At 45.0% G+C, this 18695-nt stretch overlaps 1 long non-coding RNA gene across 1 annotated transcript; it reads left to right on the top strand.

Annotated features, from left to right (window-relative positions):
• The first annotated feature begins 4459 nt into the window (after positions 1–4459).
• LOC115207058 (uncharacterized) lies at positions 4460–16017 on the top strand. The gene is made up of 3 exons (XR_003880896.1): positions 4460–4528; positions 5061–5188; positions 15932–16017. It is a non-coding gene; the product is annotated as an uncharacterized LOC115207058 (long non-coding RNA).
• The last annotated feature ends 2678 nt before the right edge of the window (positions 16018–18695 follow it).

Raw genomic sequence — 18695 nt, 5'->3', positions numbered from 1 at the left:
TAAACTTTTTTTTTACCTCATCAATCTACACACAATACCCCAGAATGACAAAGTAAAAACAGGTTTTTAGAAATTTTTTGCAAAAAAAATGTAATAAAAATGAAATATCAAATTTACATAAGTATTCAGACCCTTTACTAAGTACTTTGTTGAAGGACCTTTGGCAGCGATTACAGCCTCGAGTCTTCTTGGGTATGACGCTACAAGGTTGGTGTGTATTTGGGGAGTTGGTAATCAAGCCCACTACTGTTGTGTCGTCTGCAAACTTGATGATTGAGTTGGAGGCGTGCGTGGCCACGCAGTCATGGGTGAACAGGGAGTACAGGAGAGGGCTGAGCACACACCCTTGTGGAGCCTCAGTGTTGAGGATCAGCGAAGTGGAGATGTTGTTTCCTTCCTTCACCACCTGGGGGCGGCCCGTCAGAAATTCCAGGAACCAATTGCACAAGCGCGGGGTTGAGACCCAGGGCCTCAAGCTTAATGATGAGCTTCGAGCCCCTAGTTCCACTGTACAGGCCTCAGATACCTCCTTTGTCCCACCTCCCACATGCTGTGACCTCACCCAGTATAACCAGCGTGTCCAGAGATGCAACCTCTCTTATCATCACTCAGTGCCTGGGTTTACCTCCACTGTACTCGCACCCCACCATACCCTTGTCTGCACATTATGCCCTGAATCTATTCTACCACGCCCAGAAATCTGCTCCTTTTATTCTCTGCTCCAAACGCAATAGACGACCAGTTCTTATAGCTTTTAGCCGTATCCTCATCCTACTCCTCCTCTGTTCCTCGGGTGATGTGGAGGTTAACCCAGGCCCTGTGTGTCCCCAAGTGTTCTCATTTGTTGACTTCTGTAATCGAAAAAAGCCTTGGTTTCATGCATGTTAACATCAGAAGCTTTCTCCCTAAGTTTGTTTTACTCACTGCTTTAGCACACTCCACCAACCCTGATGTCCTAGACGTGTCTGAATCCTGGTTTAGGAAGGCCACCAAAATTCTGAGATTTCCATACCCGACTACAACATTTTCCGTCAAGATAGAACTGCCAAAGGGGGAAGAGTTGCAATCTACTACAAAGTTCTGTCATACTTTCTAGGTCTATGGCCAAACAGTTCGAGCTTCTAATTTTAAAATTGAATCTCTCCAGAAATAAGTCTCTCACTGTTTCCGCCTGTTATAGACCCCCTCAGCTCCCAGCTGTGCCCTGGACACCATTTGTGAATTGATTGCCCCCCATCTATTTGTTTGTTCTGTTAGGTGACCTAAACTGGGATATGCTTAACACCCCAGCAGTCCTACAATCTAAACTAGATACCCTCAATCTCACACAAATTATCAAGGAAACCACCAGGTACAACCCTAAATCTGTAAACATGGGCACCCTCATAGACGTTATCCTGACCAACTTGCCCTCCAAATACACCTCTGCTGTTTTCAATCAGGATCTCAGTGATCCTGGAAGGATATTCACCTCATCCCGTCAGTCGAGGATGCTTGGTCGTTCTTTAAAAGTAATTTCCTCACCATTTTAAATAAGCATGCCCCTTTCAAAAAATGTAGAACTAAGAACAGATATAGCCCTTGGTTCACTCCAGACCTGACTGCCCTTGTCAAGCACAAAAACATCCTGTGGCGGACTGCAATAGAATGAAATAGTCCCCGCGATATGCAATAGTTCAGGGAAGTCAGAAACCAATACACGCAATCAGTCAGTAAAGTCCATGGAGAACAAGAGCACCTCCTCCGAGCTGCCCACTGCACTGAGGCTAGGTAACACAGTCACCACTGATAAATCCAGTGGTCGGCTGGCCATGCTTTCCTACTGGCTACCACAGCCCCGGCCAACAGCTCTGCACCTCGCGCAGCTTCTTGCCCGAGCCCCCCCAGCTTCTCCACCCAAATCCAGATAGCTGATGTTCTGAAAGAGCTGCAAAAACTAGACCCATACAAATCAGCTGGGCTAGACAATCTGGACCCTCTCTTTCTAAAATTATCCACTGCCGTTGTTGCAACCCCTATTACCAGTCTGTTCAACCTCTCTTTCGTATCATCCGAGATCCCTTAAGATTGGAAAGCTGCTGCGGTCATCCCCCTCTTCAAAGGGGGTGACACTCTAGACCCAAACTGTTATAGACCTATATCCATCCTGCCCTGCCTTTCTAAATTCTTCAAAAGCCAAGTTAATAAACAGATCACTGACCATTTCAAATCCCACGTACCTTCTCCGTTGTGCAATCCGGTTTCCGAGCTGGTCATGGGTGCACCTCAGCCACGCTCAAGGTCCTAAACGATATCATAACCGCCATCGATAAAAGAGAGTACTGTGCAGCCGTCTTCATCGACCTGGCCAAGGCCTTCGACTGTCAATCACCGTATTCTTATCGGCAGACTCAATAGCCTTGGTTTCTCAAATGACTGCCTCGCCTGGTTCACCAACTACTTCTCTGATAGAGTTCAGTGTGTCAAATTGAAGGGCCTGTTGTCCGGACCTCTGGCTGTCTCTATGGAGTACCACAGGGTTCAATTCTCGGGCCGACTCTTTTCTCTGTATATATCAACGGTGTTGCTCTTGCTGCGGGTGATTCCCTGATCCACCTCTACGCAGATGACACCATTCTGTATACATCTGGCCCTTCTTTGGACACTGTGTTAACTAACCTCCAAATGAGCTTCAATGCCATACAACACTCCTTCCGTGGCCTCCAACTGCTCTTAAACGCTAGTAAAACCAAATGCATGCTTTTCAACCGTTCGCTGCCTGCACCCGCCCGCCCGCCTAGCATCACTACTCTGGACAGTTCTGACCTAGAATACGTGGACAACTACAAATACCAAGGTGTCTGGCTAGACTGTAAACTCTCCTTCCAGACTCATATTAAACATCTCCAATCCAAAATCAAATCTAGAATCGGCTTGCTATTTCGCAAAAGAAACCTCATTCACTCATGCCGCCAAACTTACCCTAGTAAAACTGACTATCCTACCAATCCTCGACTTCGGCGATGTTATCTACAAAATAGCTTCCAATCCTCTACTCAGCAAACTGGATGCAGTCTATCACAGTGCCATCCGTTTTGTTTCCAAAGCCCCTTATAGCACCCACCACTGCGACCTGTATGCTCTAGTCGGCTGGCCCTCGCTACATATTCGTCGCCAGACTTACTGGCTCCAGGTCATCTACAAGTCTCTGCTAGGTAAAACTCTGCCTTATCTCAGTTCACTGGTCACGATAACAACACCCACCCATAGCACGCACTCCATCAGGTATATCTCACTGGTCATCCCCAAAGCCAACACCTACTTTTGCCGCCTTTCCTTCCAGTTCTCTGCTGTCAGTGACTGGAACGAATTGTCTGTGAACTTTAAGCATCAGCTGTCAGAGCAGCTTACCGATCACTGTACCTGTACACAGCCCATCTGTAAATAGCACACCCAACTACCTCATCCCCACCAGTAGCTCTACTTGCACATCATCATCTGCACATCTATCACTCCAGTGTTAATGCTAAATTGTAATTATTTTGCCACTGTGGCCTATTTATTGCCTTACCTCCTTAACCTTACTACATTTGCACACACTGTACATACAAGTAACGCCGTTAGCGTGGTAGCGGTGTCATGTAATGCCATTAGCATGGTAGCGGTGTCATGTAATGCCATTAGCGTAGTAGCAGTGTCATGTAATGCCATTAGCGTGGTAGCGGTGTCATGCCGTTAGCGTGGTAGCGGTGTCATGCCGTTAGCGTGGTAGCGGTGTCATGCCGTTAGCGTGGTAGCGGTGTCATGCCGTTAGCGTGGTAGCGGCATCATGCCGTTAGCGTGGTAGCGGTGTCATGTAGTGCCATTAGCGTGGTAGCGGTGTCATGCCGTTAGCGTGGTAGCGGTGTCATGCCGTTAGCGTGGTAGCGGTGTCATGCCGTTAGCGTGGTAGCGGCCTCATGCCGTTAGCGTGGTAGCGGTGTCATGCCGTTAGCGTGGTAGCGGTGTCATGCCGTTAGCGTGGTAGCGGCGTCATGCCGTTAGCGTGGTAGCGGCCTCATGCCGTTAGCGTGGTAGCGGCGTCATGCCGTTAGCGTGGTAGCGGTGTCATGCCGTTAGCGTGGTAGCGGCCTCATGCCGTTAGCGTGGTAGCGGCCTCATGACGTTAGCGTGGTAGCGGTGTCATGCCGTTAGCGTGGTAGCAGTGTCATGCCGTTAGCGTGGTAGCGGTCTCAAGCCGTTAGCGTGGTAGCGGTCTCAAGCCGTCAGCGTGGTAGCGGTGTCATGCTGTTAGCGTGGTAGCGGCCTCAAGCCGCTAGCGTGGTAGCTGTTATTTGAAATGGAAGTACTTTATTAGTTCCATATGGCAGTCAAATAGTTCAAACTTCAGAGATTAGTCAGTTCTTATGTTCCCTGATATAGATTTTAATGGTATAGATTAATGATGTAGATTAATTCATTAGTTAATCCATGTTGTTGCAGGAGGCTGTGAAGCTCCCATTAGACTTTGTCCGCCAGCTGTCATTGAAGGTCCAGCAGGAAAGGCCAGGTACGTGTTGTCTTTACTTTATTATCAGGGTTTGACATGTTTCAGGTTTTATCATGCCTGCGTCCCAAATAGCACCCTATTTCCTTCATAGTACACTGCTTTTTGATTGAATGAGCCAGAGGAAATTCCTCCTTTGCGACTGTAGAATGTTATTTTTTAGTTGATGACTATGTTTATGTCTGTAGTGTAGAGGTTTCAGCTCTATATTCTACAGTCGCAAAGGAGGCAGTCCTTTCCTCTGGCTCATTCAATGAAAAGCAGTGTACTATGAAGATAATAGGGTGCTATTTGGGACCAGACATATTCCACAACACAATAGGAGGAAACGACATATTCCACAACACCATGAGGAAATTAGATTCTCCATTGAGTTTTTTGTTTTTGTCCACAGCCAGGCTAAATAGGAGTCTGGGAAACCTGCCCCTAATGTCTTTGACTGTAAATTTGTGTATGTGTTTATAGAATGTTGTCACCAAAGCCTGTTATGAATGTGTTATAACAACAACGCTGTCTGTGTTCTATGTCATGGCAGAGTCTCGCTGTGACAAAGTGATGGATACGTTGAGTGGATGTGCCTTGTGTCTGCCTAACCTCACCCAGCTCTCCTCCTGCTGCTGCTGCAGCAGAGAACACAGACCTCCTCTCTGCATAGAGATTAAGGTACAGTCTCAGCCCTCTCCTCTCTGTATAGAGATTAAGGTAGAGTCTCAGCCCTCTCCTCTCTGTATAGAGATTAAGGTACAGTCTCAGCCCTCTCCTCCCTGCATAGAGAATAAGGTACAGTCTCAGCCCTCTCCTCCCTGCATAGAGATTAAGGTACAGTCTCAGCCCTCTCCTCTCTGTATAGAGAATAAGGTACAGTCTCAGCCCTCTCCTCTCTGTATAGAGAATAAGGTACAGTCTCAGCCCTCTCCTCTCTGTATAGAGATTAAGGTACAGTCTCAGCCCTCTCCTCTCTGTATAGAGATTAAGGTACAGTCTCAGCCCTCTCCTCTCTGTATAGAGATTAAGGTAGAGTCTCAGCCCTCTCCTCTCTGTATAGAGATTAAGGTAGAGTCTCAGCCCTCTCCTCTCTGTATAGAGAATAAGGTACAGTCTCAGCCCTCTCCTCTCTGTATAGAGATTAAGGTACACTCCTCTCCTTCAAGACTCTTGGAAGAGCATTCCAGGTGAAGCTGGTTGAGAGAATGCCCAGAGTGTGCAAAGCTGTCATAAAGGCAAAGGGTGGCTATTTGAAGAATCTCAAATATAAAATATATTTTGATTTGTTAAACACTTATATAGTTCTCATGTCTTCACTATTATTCTACAATTTAGAAAATAGTACAAATAAATAAAAACCCTGGAATGAGTAGGTGTTAGCTTTTGACTGGTACTGTGTATGTCTACCAACTCAAGGGGCTTTATTGGCATGGGAAACGTATGTTAACGTTGCCAAAACATGTGAAGTTGATGAGTGAAATAAACAGTAAACACTACACTCACAGAAGTTCCAAAAGAATAAAGACATTTCAAATGTCATATTATGTGTATATACAGTGTTGTAACTATCTCTATCAAACACACACAAAGCCTTCGCACAGTATTCCCACCCTTTTACCTCTTGTTTCTCAGGGGGGGGGGGTCAGCTTTAATATTGAGGCTAGATTGTTGCTTCCATCAATGTAATTTTCTGCATCATTTCCAATCCCCTATATAGTTTTTGTGTTTGTGTGTATATATATTTGTACGTGTATGAACTTTTATTTTTAGAATATACCTTTATTATTCCCCGCAAACCCTACTACCCTTCCCCTAATTGGAGTAAACTAATAATGTCACGCCCTGACCTGAGAGAGTCGTTTTTCTCTGTGTGGTTAGGTCAGGGTGTGACATGGGGTGGGCATCCTATGTATGTCTATGTTGTTTTGTATTTTTTTTGTTTTGGGCCGAGTATGGTTCCTAATCAGAGGCAGCTGTCTATCGTTGTCTCTGATTAGGAATCATACTTAGGCAGCCTGTTCCCCACCTGTGTTTGTGGGTTATTGTTATTTCCGTGTGTGTACGGCACAGTGTGTTATGTTTCTTGCTGCGTACCTGTTTATTGTTTTGGTTTCGGTTTCCCTTAATAAAGATGTGGAATTACCGACACGCTTGGCTCCTTTATGAATTTGAAGATTCAGTGACAAATAAACAATAACACTTAGGCTTCTACCTTCAGTTTATTCATCTTATACACATTTTACAGACACAATCAATTTTACAGTAGTTATATTTTGTTTGTTTTTGTCCTTCCTCTATTTCTGATGTCCATCCAGTTTGATTTCTATTTGTAACTGTGCTATTTCACAATTTCTGAACCTATATACATTTTACAGACCAGTATGTTTTACATTTATCTTATTAGTCCCACTCTTAAGCTCCATTCAACCCCTCCCATCTTTCTCTTAACACCATCCATTTTGGATTTCTATTGGCCATCTATTCTCATAGTTTCTGCAGATTGTAAATTAAAGATTTATTTTTGCTAAAATAATTGATATATTATTGATTGCCTATGGCTTTTCAAATCACCCAGTATTGCTATCTGCAGCGTTAGTTCTAGGTAAATGTTACAATTCTTCAGCCATTCCTGGACCTGTGACCAAAAACGAGCTACATATGGACAATACCAAAATAAATGATCTAATGACTCTGCCTCCTCACAGCAAAATCTGCAGAGCTGGAAGATTTTATCCCCCTTATATATACAGTCGTGGCCAAAAGTTTTGAGAATGACAAAAATATTAATTTCCACAAAGTTTGCTTCTTCAGTGTCTTTAGATATTTTCATCAGATGTTACTATGGAATACTGAAGTATAATTATATGCATTTCATAAGTGTCAAAGGCTTTTATTGACAATTACATGAAGTTGATGCAAAGAGTCAATATTTGCAGTGTTGAACCTTCTTTTTCAAGACCTCTGCAATCCGCCCTGGCATGCTGTCAATTAACTTCTGGGCCACATCCTGACTGATGGCAGCCCATTCTTGCATAATCAATGCTTGGAGTTTGTCAGAATTTGTGGGTTTTTGTTTGTCCACCTGCCTCTTGAGGATTGACCACAAGTTGTCAATGGGATTAAGGTCTGGGGAGTTTTCTGGCCATGGACCCAAAATATCAATGTTTGGTTCCCTGAGCCACTTAGTTATCACTTTTGCCTTATGGCAAGGTGCTCCATCATGCTGGAAAAGGCATTGTTCGTCACCAAACTGTTCCTGGATGGTTGGGAGAAGTTGCTCTCAGAGGATGTGTTGGTACCATTCTTTATTCATGGCTGTGTTCTTGGCAAAATTGTGAGTGAGCCCACTCCCTTGGCTGAGAAGCAACCCCACACATGAATGGTCTCAGGATGCTTTACTGTTGGCATGATACAGGACTGATGGTAGCGCTCACCTTGTCTTCTCCGGACAAGCTTTTTTCCATATGACCCAAACAATCGGATAGGTGATTCATCAGAGAAAATGCCCTTCTTGACACCAGGCCATCCTCCAAAAGTCTTCAACTCACTGTGCGTGCAGATGCACTCACACCTGCCTGCTGCCATTCCTGAGCAAGCTCTGTACTGGTGGTATCCCGATCCCGCAGCTGAATCAACTGTAGGAGACGGTCCTGGCGCTTGCTGGACTTTCTTGGGCGCCCTGAAGCCTTCTTCACCACAATTGAACCGCTCTCCTTGAAGTTCTTGATGATCTGATAAATGATTGATTTAGGTTCAATCTTACTGGCAGCAATATCCTTGCCTGTGAAGCCCTTTTTGTGCAAAGCAATGATGATGGCACGTGTTTCCTTGCAGGTAACCATGATTGACAGAGGAAGAACAATGATTCCAAGCACCACCCTCCTTTTCAAGCTTCCAGTCTGTTATTTGAACTCAATCAGCATAACAAAGTGATCTCCAGCCTTGTCCTCGTCAACACTCACACCTGTGTTAACGAGAGAATGACTGACATGATGTCAGCTGGTCCTTTTGTGGCAGGGCTGAAATGCAGTGGAAATGTTTTTGGGGGATTCAGTTCATTTGCATGGCAAAGAGGGACTTATGGAATATATGCAAATTGCCATCATACAAATTGAGGCAGCAGACTTTGTGAAAATTAATATTTGTGTCATTCTCAAAACTTTTGGCCATGACTGTACATACATTTTTCTATTGTGTTTTTGACTGTACATTTGTTTATTCCATGTGTAACTCTGTGATGGTGTTTTTGTCGCACTGCTTTGCTTTATCTTGGCCAGGTCGCAGTTGTAAATGAGAACTTGTTCTCAACTGGCTAACCTGGTGAAATAAAAATTGTAGTATTTTGAATTTTTTTTTAAATGTAATGGAGCTGATCTGATGAAATGTGATACCTCTTTCCCCCCTCAGGAGGAAAAAATAAAAAGATAAAAAATACAGTGTGTGTGTATGGAGAATAACATCTGCCAGAGAGACCAGCTGTCCTGTAGACTCCTCCGGGTGCTTTGCTGCTGTAACAGTGTAGGTTCCGTCCCTCTCTTCGCCCCAACCCGGGCTCGAACCAGGGACCCTTGCACACATCAACAACTGACACCCCACAAAGCAACGTTACCCATCGCTCCACAAAAGCCATGGCCCTTGCGACGCAAGGGGAAACCCTACTTCAAGTCTCAGAGCGAGTGACGTCACCGATTGAAACGCTATTAGCGCCCACCACCGCTAACTAACTAGCCATTTCACATCGGTTACACTCACCCCCCCTTTGACCTCCTCCTTTTCCGCAGCAACCAATGATCCGGGTCAACAGCATCAATGTAACAGTGTAGGTTCCGTCCCTCTCTTCGCCCCAACAAGGGCTCGAACCAGGGACCCTTGCACACATCAACAACTGACACCCACCGAAGCACCGTTACCCATCGCGCCACAAAAGCCGCGGCCCTTGCGACGCAAGGGGAAACCCTACTTCAAGTCTCAGAGCGAGTGACGTCACCGATTGAAACGCTATTAGCGCGCACCACCGCTAACTAACTAGCCATTTCACATCGGTTACACTGCTAAAGGCAGTACGTCAAGGCCAGCATCCCGGAGTCGCCTCTTCACTTTTGACTTTGAGACTTGTGTTTTGCTTGTACTATTTAATGAAGCTGCCAGTTGAAGACTTGTGAGGCGTGTGTTTCTCAAACTAGACACTCTAATGTATTTGTCCTCTTGCTCAGTTGTGCACCGGGGCCTCCCACTCCTCTTTCTATTCTGGTTAGAGATAGTTTGCACTGTTCTATGAAGGGAGTATTACACATAGTTTACGAGATTTTCAGTTTCTTGGCAATTTCTCGCACTCCCTTCATTTCTCAGAACAAGAATAGACTGACAAGTTTCAGGAGAAAGATCTTTGTTTCTGGCCATTTTGAGCCTGTAATCGAACCCACAAATGTTGATGCTCCAGATACTCAGCTAGTCTAAAGAAGGCCAGTTTTATTGCTTCTTTAATCAGAACAACAGTTTTCAGCTGTGCTAACATAATTGCAAAAGTGTTTTCTAAGGATTAATTAGCCTTTTAAAATGATTAACTTGGATTAGCTAACACAACATGCCATTGGAACACAGGAGTGATGGTTGCTGATAATGGGCCTTTGTACGCCTATGTAGATATTCCATAAAAAATCTGCCTTTTCAAGCTGCAATAGTGATTTACAACATTAACAATGTCTACACTGTATTTCTGATGACTTTGATGTTATTTTAATGGACAAAAAAATTGCTTTTCTATCAAAAACAAGGACATTTCTAAGTGACCCCAAACTTTTGAATGGTAGCGTCTGTCCTCCTTCATTAGGGGTCTCGTCTCTACCAGGGAGTGACTGTGGGTTAATCTGTCCTCCTTCACTATGCTGGAGGTCTTGTCTCTACCAGGGAGTGACTGTGAGTTAATCTGTCCTCCTTCATTATGCCGGAGGTCTCGTCTCTACCAGGGAGTGACTGTGAGTTAATCTGTCCTCCTTCATTATGCTGGAGGTCTCGTCTCTACCAGGGAGTGACTGTGAGTTAATCTGTCCTCCTTCACTATGCCGGAGGTCTGGTCTCTACCAGGGAGTGACTGTGGGTTAATCTGTCCATCAGTATAAACTGATGGGGAAGTATTGTGATGAATAGTACGCTGCTCCCGTCCTCCTCTCCTTATTCTGGCCCATCTTAGAAACACATGTGTGTGTCACAAATGGCACCCTATTCCCTATATAGTGCACTACTTTAGACCAGAGCCCTATTCCCTATATGGTACACTACTTTAGACCAGAGCCCTATTCCCTATATAGTACACTACTTTAGACCAGAGCCCTATTCCCTATATAGTACACTACTATAGACCAGAGCCCTATTCCCTATATAGTACACTACTATAGACCAGAGCCCTATTCCCTATATAGTGCACTACTTTAGACCAGAGCCCTATTCCCTATATAGTGCACTACTTTAGAACTAAATGGTTAAAAGGGTGTCATTTGTGTCGTGGATATTGAATAGGTCTGTTCCAACATCTATCCAAGACCGTAGCAGCACATTCTACATTCTACACTCTACACTCTACACTCTACACTCTACATTCTACATTTAGTATGGGGGGGGGGGGGGGGGGGGGGGGGCGGGGGGGTCATTAAATTAATATATTGGGGGCCTAAATAGAAATGCCTCTCTCAAATGGGAATTGATGAACTCATTCAGCTTTGAGGAACCTGATGCTATTTATATATTCTCCTGGGAAAGGAGCGGCGTGGCCCAAACACCAGGGAAGCATCCCAAATAGCACCCTGTTCCATTTATAGTGTACCGTATTTGACCAGGGCCCTCTGTGTTCCGTGGCTGTCTGGTCAAAAGCAGTGTACTTGTCACAACTTCTGCCGAAGTCGATGCCCCTCGTTGCTCGGGTGGTGCTCGGCGGTCGACGTCACCGGTCTTCTAGCCATCATTGATCAGTTTTTCATTTTCCATTGGTTTTGTCTTGTCTTCCATCACACCTGGTTCCAATCCAATTAATCATGTTGTGTATTTAACCCTCTGTTTCCCCTCATGTCCTTGTCGGTGATTGTTTGTGATGTTATGTTACGTGGGTTTGTGTATCGGTGTGCGACGGGTATACTTTAGCCAGGTTTTTTGTACTTTGGTTGTGGAGTTAGTTTTTTCATTAAATACTCCATATTAAGCAACTTGGTTTCTCCTGCGCCTGGCTTCCCTGTCACCTACATACACGAATATGACAGTACTAGATAGCGAATAGGGTGCTATTTGGGTTGCACTGAGGAAATTTTGATGAAAAGAAAGAGGGCTGCTTGGATAATGGGAGGAGTTAGAATGTTTCAATGAATAAAGATGGCTGATGGGAGGAGTTAGAACCTTTCTATTAATAAAGATGGATGATGGGAGGAGTTATAACCTTTCAATTAATAAAGATGGATGATGGGAGGAGTTAGAACCTTTCTATTAATAAAGATGGATGATGGGAGGAGTTATAACCTTTCAATTAATAAAGATGGATAATGGGAGGAGATAGAACCTTTCTATTAATAAAGATGGTTAATGGGAGGAGATAGAACCTTTCAATTAATAAAGATGGATAATGGGAGGAGATAGAACCTTTCAATTAATAAAGATGGATAATGGGAGGAGATAGAACCTTTCTATTAATAAAGATGGATAATGGGAGGAGATAGAACCTTTCTATTAATAAAGATGGATAATGGGAGGAGATAGAACCTTTCTATTAATAAAGATGGTTGATGTGAGGAGTTAAACCTTTCAATTAATAAAGTGTCACGCCCTGACCGTAGAGAGCCTTTTTATTTCTCTATTTGGTTAGGTCAGGGCGTGATTTGGGTGGGTATTCTTGATTATGTATATCTATGTTTTTTTTATTTCTATGTTGGCCTGATATGGTTCACAATCAGAGGCAGCTGTCTTTCGTTGTCTCTGATTGGGGATCATGTTTAGGCAGCCTTTTCCCAGTGTATAGCTGCTTTGTAGCCTGCAGGACTTTGCGTTTTTTTTTTGTATTTCGACGGTATTTTTTGTATTTTGACGGTGTTCATTTTAATAAAGAGAAAATGTTCACCTGCCACGCTGCACCTTGGTCTCATCCTTCAGACGAACGTAACATAAAGATGGATGATGGGAGGAGTAAAACCTTTCAATTAATAAAGAAGGACGATGGGAGGAGTTAGACCCTCTGCACTTCAATTAATAAAGATGGATGGCACCTCAGTACATTTTTTGTGCAAAAAAACCTGACAGGATGTGAAATAGAGGCCAGCTCGATATAGACTGATTCAGTGGTAATCTTTCTAGCTCTTTAGTAAGTCACTGAGTTCAGAATGTTAATGAGTCCCTGGTTTCCCAATGCTCCTTCCTTTTTCCTTGTGTGTGCTTTTCCACAGCTACCCCACATGGATTTAAAAGTATAGATATGGTTTAAGCACCGTCTGTTGTAAGTACAATAGTGCACAAGTGCACACTTCAGGGAAAAGGTTAAATAAATTGGTACACAGGGATTGTTACAGATAGTTAAAATGGGTAAGGATGTTAGACATGTTTGATGTCTATCAGGCCATAGTTCAACGTATTGTCGACAATTTATTTTTCTGTCCTTGCTGCATTTCTCCTGTGAAAGGAAATTCAATGATCTGCTGTGTTCGTAGTACTGTGAAGGGCTCTGTAGGAAAGAGGAAAAGAAAAGATAAGATACCGAGAGAAAAGACAGGAGGATAGATGGCCATGGTAACTTATTAATGTCCTCTCCAGCCTTTTGCTCTGCTGGTTAGTTGAGTTCCCGAAATTAACTACAATGTTCCTAGTACGATCTGTTCACAGAGAAGGCCACCGTAGGAATGAGGAAAATGGTAAGAGACAGACAGAAAAGAGAGACCATATTAAAAATGTTAGGCCAGTCTTCAGGGGTAGTTCAGGCCAGTCTTCAGGGGTAGTTCAGGCCAGTCTTCAGGGGTAGTTCAGGCCAGTTTTCAGGGGTAGTTCAGGCCAGTCTTCAGGTGAGTTCAGGCCAGTCTTCAGAGGTAGTTCAGGCCAGTCTTCAGGGGTAGTTCAGGCCAGTCTTCAGGGGGATTTCAGGCCAGTCTTCAGGGGTAGTTCAGGCCAGTCTTCAGGGGGATTTCAGGCCAGTCCTCAGGGGTAGTTCAGGCCAGTCTTCAGGGGTAGTTCAGGCCAGTCTTCAGAGGTAGTTCAGGCCAGTCTTCAGGGGTAGTTCAGGCCAGTCTTCAGGGGTAGTTCAGGCCAGTCTTCAGGGGTAGTTCAGGCCAGTCTTCAGGGGTAGTTCAGGCCAGTCTTCAGGTAAAAGAGGCCATATTCAGGGGTAGTTCAGGCCAGTCTCCAGGGGTAGTTCAGGCCAGTCTTCAGGGGTAGTTCAGGCCAGTCTTCAGGGGTAGTTCAGGCCAGTCTTCAGGGGTAGTTAAGGCCAGTCTTCAGGTAAAAGAGGCCATATTCAGGGGTAGTTCAGGCCATCTTCAGGGGTAGTTCAGGCCAGTCTTCAGGGGTAGTTCAGGCCAGTCTTCAGGGGTAGTTCAGGCCAGTCTTCAGGGGTAGTTCAGGCCAGTCTTCAGGGGTAGTTCAGGCCAGTCTTCAGGGGGATTTCAGGCCAGTCTTCAGGGGTAGTTAGGTCCAGTTTTCAGGGGTAGTTCAGGCCAGTCTTCAGGGGGATTTCAGGCCAGTCTTCAGGGGTAGTTAGGTCCAGTTTTCAGGGGTAGTTCAGGCCAGTCTTCAGGGGGATTTCAGGCCATATTCAGGGGTAGTTCAGGCCAGTCTTCAGGGGTAGTTAGGTGCAGTTTTCAGGGGTAGTTCAGGCCAATCTTCAGGGGTAGTTCAGGCCAGTCTTCAGGGGTAGTTCAGGCCAGTCTTCAGGGGGATTTCAGGCCAGTCTTCAGGGGTAGTTAGGTCCAGTTTTCAGGGGTAGTTCAGGCCAGTCTTCAGGGGGATTTCAGGCCAGTCTTCAGGGGTAGTTAGGTCCAGTTTTCAGGGGTAGTTCAGGCCAGTCTTCAGGGGGATTTCAGGCCATATTCAGGGGTAGTTCAGGCCAGTCTTCAGGGGTAGTTAGGTCCAGTTTTCAGGGGTAGTTCAGGCCAATCTTCAGGGGTAGTTCAGGCCAGTCTTCAGGGGTAGTTCAGGCCAGTCTTCAGGGGTAGTTCAGTTTTCAGGGTAGTTCAGGCCAATCTTCAGGTGAGTTCAGGCCAATCTTCAGGTGAGTTCAGGCCAGTCTTCAGGGGTAGTTCAGGCCAGTCTTCAGGGGTAGTTCAGGCCAGTCTTCAGGGGTAGTTCAGGCCAGTCTTCAGGGGTAGTTCAAGGCCAGTCTTCAGGGGGATTTCAGGCCAGTCTTCAGGGGTAGTTCAGGCCAGTCTTCAGGGGTAGTTCAAGGCCAGTCTTCAGGGGGATTTCAGGCCAGTCTTCAGGGGTAGTTCAGGCCAGTCTTCAGGTAAAAGAAGCCATCTTCAGGGGTAGTTCAGGCCAGTCTTCAGGGGTAGTTCAAGGCCAGTCGTCAGGGGGATTTCAGGCCAGTCTTCAGGGGTAGTTCAGGCCAGTCTTCAGGTAAAAGAGTACATCACCAGATCAGTTAAACTCAGCTAGAACATTGGTTGTGAATGTTGTTTATCGTCTATTTTTTACCAGAAGCCGCAGCAGACATTTGATCATGTTTGTTTCAGCAACACTCTGTCGGTTTGGTCTTGGGGACGAGCAGCTGTCTCGTGTGGGTAGGTTGTGGGTTGAACTACTGTTTCTCACACCACTTGTCCCTTGTTCCGGGAGAATAATTTTCCCATCAACTGTTCCCATGCTGACAGACGTGTTGCAGGATGTTACATAAGTCAATAGAACTCATTCTATTCATCCAGTCCTCCTGTCTAGCTGAATGTTTCTTTTCTATGTCTCCTAAGGGTTGGCTGCGGCCCTAATGGCACCCTTTTAAAGTGGACTAGTTTTCACCAGGGCCCATAGGCACTTCTAGTTTAGCATTATATAGGGAAAAGGGAGTGATCTGGAACAGGTGTATTATTCATCTGATTCTCCATCAACCTAACTGTGGTGTTTGGTCTGTCCTTCTCTCTCTCCCTCCGCCCCATCTGTATCTCTCCTTCTCTCCTCTCTCTCCATCCGCCCCATCTGTATCTCTCCTTCTCTCCTTCTCTCTCTCCCTCCGCCCCATCTGTATCTCTCCTTCGCTCCTTCTCTCTCTCCATCCGCCCCATCTGTATCTCTCCTTCTCTCCTTCTCTCTCTCCCTCCACCCCATCTGTATCTCTCCTTCTCTCTACCCCATCACCATCCACCCCATCTGTATCTCTCTTTCTCTCTACCCCCTCACCCTCCACCCCATCTGTATCTCTCCTACTCTCTACCCCCCACCCTCCTTTCTGACTCGCCCCTCTACTCCCAGGGTTCCTGAGTTCGTGCTGGAGCAGTGTTTTGGTGACTGGCTGAGGGATACACGTGATTTGGCCGTTTCCAGAAACTGCTATTGGGGCACGCCAATCCCCCTCTGGTGCAGTGACGACTTTGTGGAGGTCAGCAACTGTCTGACACACATTAGTTAGTTAGTGAAGACTAGCCGTACCTTCACAGCAGCAGTGAAGACTAGCCATACCTTCACAGCAGCAGTAGAGACTAGCCCTACCTTCACAGCAGCAGTGGAGACTAGCCCTACCTTCACAGCAGCAGTGGAGACTAGCCCTACCTTCACAGCAGCAGTGGAGACTAGCCCTACCTTCACAGCAGCAGTGGAGACTAGCCCTACCTTGACAGCAGCAGTGGAGACTAGCCCTACCTTCACAACAGCAGTGGAGACTAGCCCTACCTTCACAACAGCAGTGGAGACTAGCCCTACCTTCACAGCAGCAGTGGAGACTATCCCTACCTTCACAGCAGCAGTAGAGACTAGCCCTACCTTCACAGCAGCAGTGGAGACTAGCCCTACCTTCACAGCAGCAGTGGAGACTAGCCCTACCTTCACAACAGCAGTGGAGACTAGCACTACCTTCACAGCAGCAGTGGAGACTAGCCCTACCTTCACAGCAGCAGTGGAGACTAGCCCTACCTTCACAGCAGCAGTGGAGACTAGCCGTACCTTCACAGCAGCAGTGGAGATTAGCCCTACCTTCACAGCAGCAGTGGAGACTAGCCCTACCTTCACAACAGCAGTGGAGACTAGCCCTACCTTCACAGCAGCAGTGGAGACTAGCCCTATCTTCACAACAGCAGTGGAGACTAGCCCTACCTTCACAGCAGCAGTGGAGACTAGCCCTACCTTCACAACAGCAGTGGAGACTAACTGCACAAAACATTGCCTAATAGTGGGGACATTTTGAAACACAGAAATATTGGAAATGGCGTCAAATACAGGTTTAGTGTGTTACCTGAGTGTGAGTCAATTCCTTCAAGACAGTTTTAAAGACCGCCTATAAACGTAAAGCACAAATAATTATTTAAAAATGAACGTAAACAAATAACTGTCGACTACTCTCCCCTGATTCCGTATATCCCCTCTAAATATTTCTCAAGCAACTTCAAATTCCTGTCACATTACTACCTCAGTGCTACTGGCCTCCTCTTCATAAGCTGAAGGGAACAGACGCTTAGATAGACTAACATACAATACCAGTAAAAAGTTTGGACAAACCTACTCATTCAAGTGTTTTTCTCTATTTTTACTCTTTTCTACATTGTAGAATAATAGTGAAGAACTCAAAACTACGAAATAACACATATGGAATCATGTAGTAACCAAAAAAAGGTGTTAAACGAATCAAAATATATTTTATATTTGAGATTCTTCAAAGTAGCCACCTTTTGCCTTGATGACAGATTTTTCTTTTTAAATATTTGTTTTAGTTCACCCAAATTGGCATATTGGTTTCCTTACCGTGTAAGCAGTCTATGGACATGCTATGACAACAACCTATGCTTTGGTTTTGTTCACCTGACCAATGTTTTTAGCATTTGTGGCACAAATCCAATGCAAGTTAGTGGTACCTATATTAGAATTTACACGCTGCATATCCAAATCATCTATAAGTAACATCATTGAGTTACAAAGTACATTTTTAGATACTTTAAGATGATTTGGACATCTAGGTACTGTAATCTAGGTACTGTACTGTTAACTTGTACTGTTAACTTGCGTTGAATTTGTGCTAAAATGTTAGCATTTGAAACAGTGGCCAGGTAAACAAAATCAAAGTATGGGTTTCTGTCATACCTTGTCCATAGACTACTTAGAGGCTGAGGAAACCAATGTACGATCTTGTCATTTGGGTGAACTATCCCTTTAGCATTGAGGGGCGATTCTTAAAAAAAATAAAAAATAGCAGGAACAGCACCATCTAGTGGTCAGACCCTGGTGATAACAGGATGTAGGATAGTACATAAACCTAACAACTTCAATGACTCATTTCTCTGAAGAGGTGGAAAAAAAACATCACTAAATTCAATGAGAATACATTCTATAGGACGAAGAAACAAGACTCCAAGCCGCATCTCCATACTACTGGTCAGACATAGAGAACTGAAACTATATACTCGTTGTTGGGGTGGGATTGGCATGGGAGGGGGGCATGGATTGATTTTGACAATTTCTTTGGCTTCCTCATGTCTAACTCATAGTTAAAAAAAAGTTTTGTCCAAATTAGATGTTAGATAACACATTTATTGAGTATTATATGAATCCAATAAATTAAAATTGCCAATTTGGATGCAATCAGTTAGCTTAATTTCCTCAGAGATCAAAATATATTTCAACAATATAATGTGGCAGGAATGCTAATCATATCTGTTCGTCACAACAGAAATAATCTCAGAATAATCTGACACGGTGGGTGTCGATCCATTTTCGAGTGCTTTTTGAGGCGGAACGGCACGAATGAAATGAGCAACTCTGACTAAAAGAAGGACAGCGAGAACGGAGGAGTGACCTGCTTCCTAGAAATAGCAGTGTGTTACCAGGTGGCGACAGTGGTCTCTGGAGGGGCAGTGGCTCCCTGAGCTGGAGAGCAGAGAGATGGAGGAGGCAGAAAGGAAATTAGAGTGGCCTGGAGCTCTCTCTGCCTTAGCCTATCTCTCTCTCTCTCTCTCTCTGCCTCTCTCTCGCTCTCTCTCTCTCTGCCTCTCTCTCTGCCTCTCTCTCTCTCTCTCTCTCTGCCTTAGCC

The sequence above is a fragment of the Salmo trutta genome, chromosome 14 (assembly GCF_901001165.1).
Source record: "Salmo trutta chromosome 14, fSalTru1.1, whole genome shotgun sequence".
NCBI classification, from domain to species: domain Eukaryota; kingdom Metazoa; phylum Chordata; class Actinopteri; order Salmoniformes; family Salmonidae; genus Salmo; species Salmo trutta.
The sequence above is the reverse complement of the archived record's forward strand: the minus strand, read 5'-3'. Positions and strand labels throughout refer to the sequence as shown.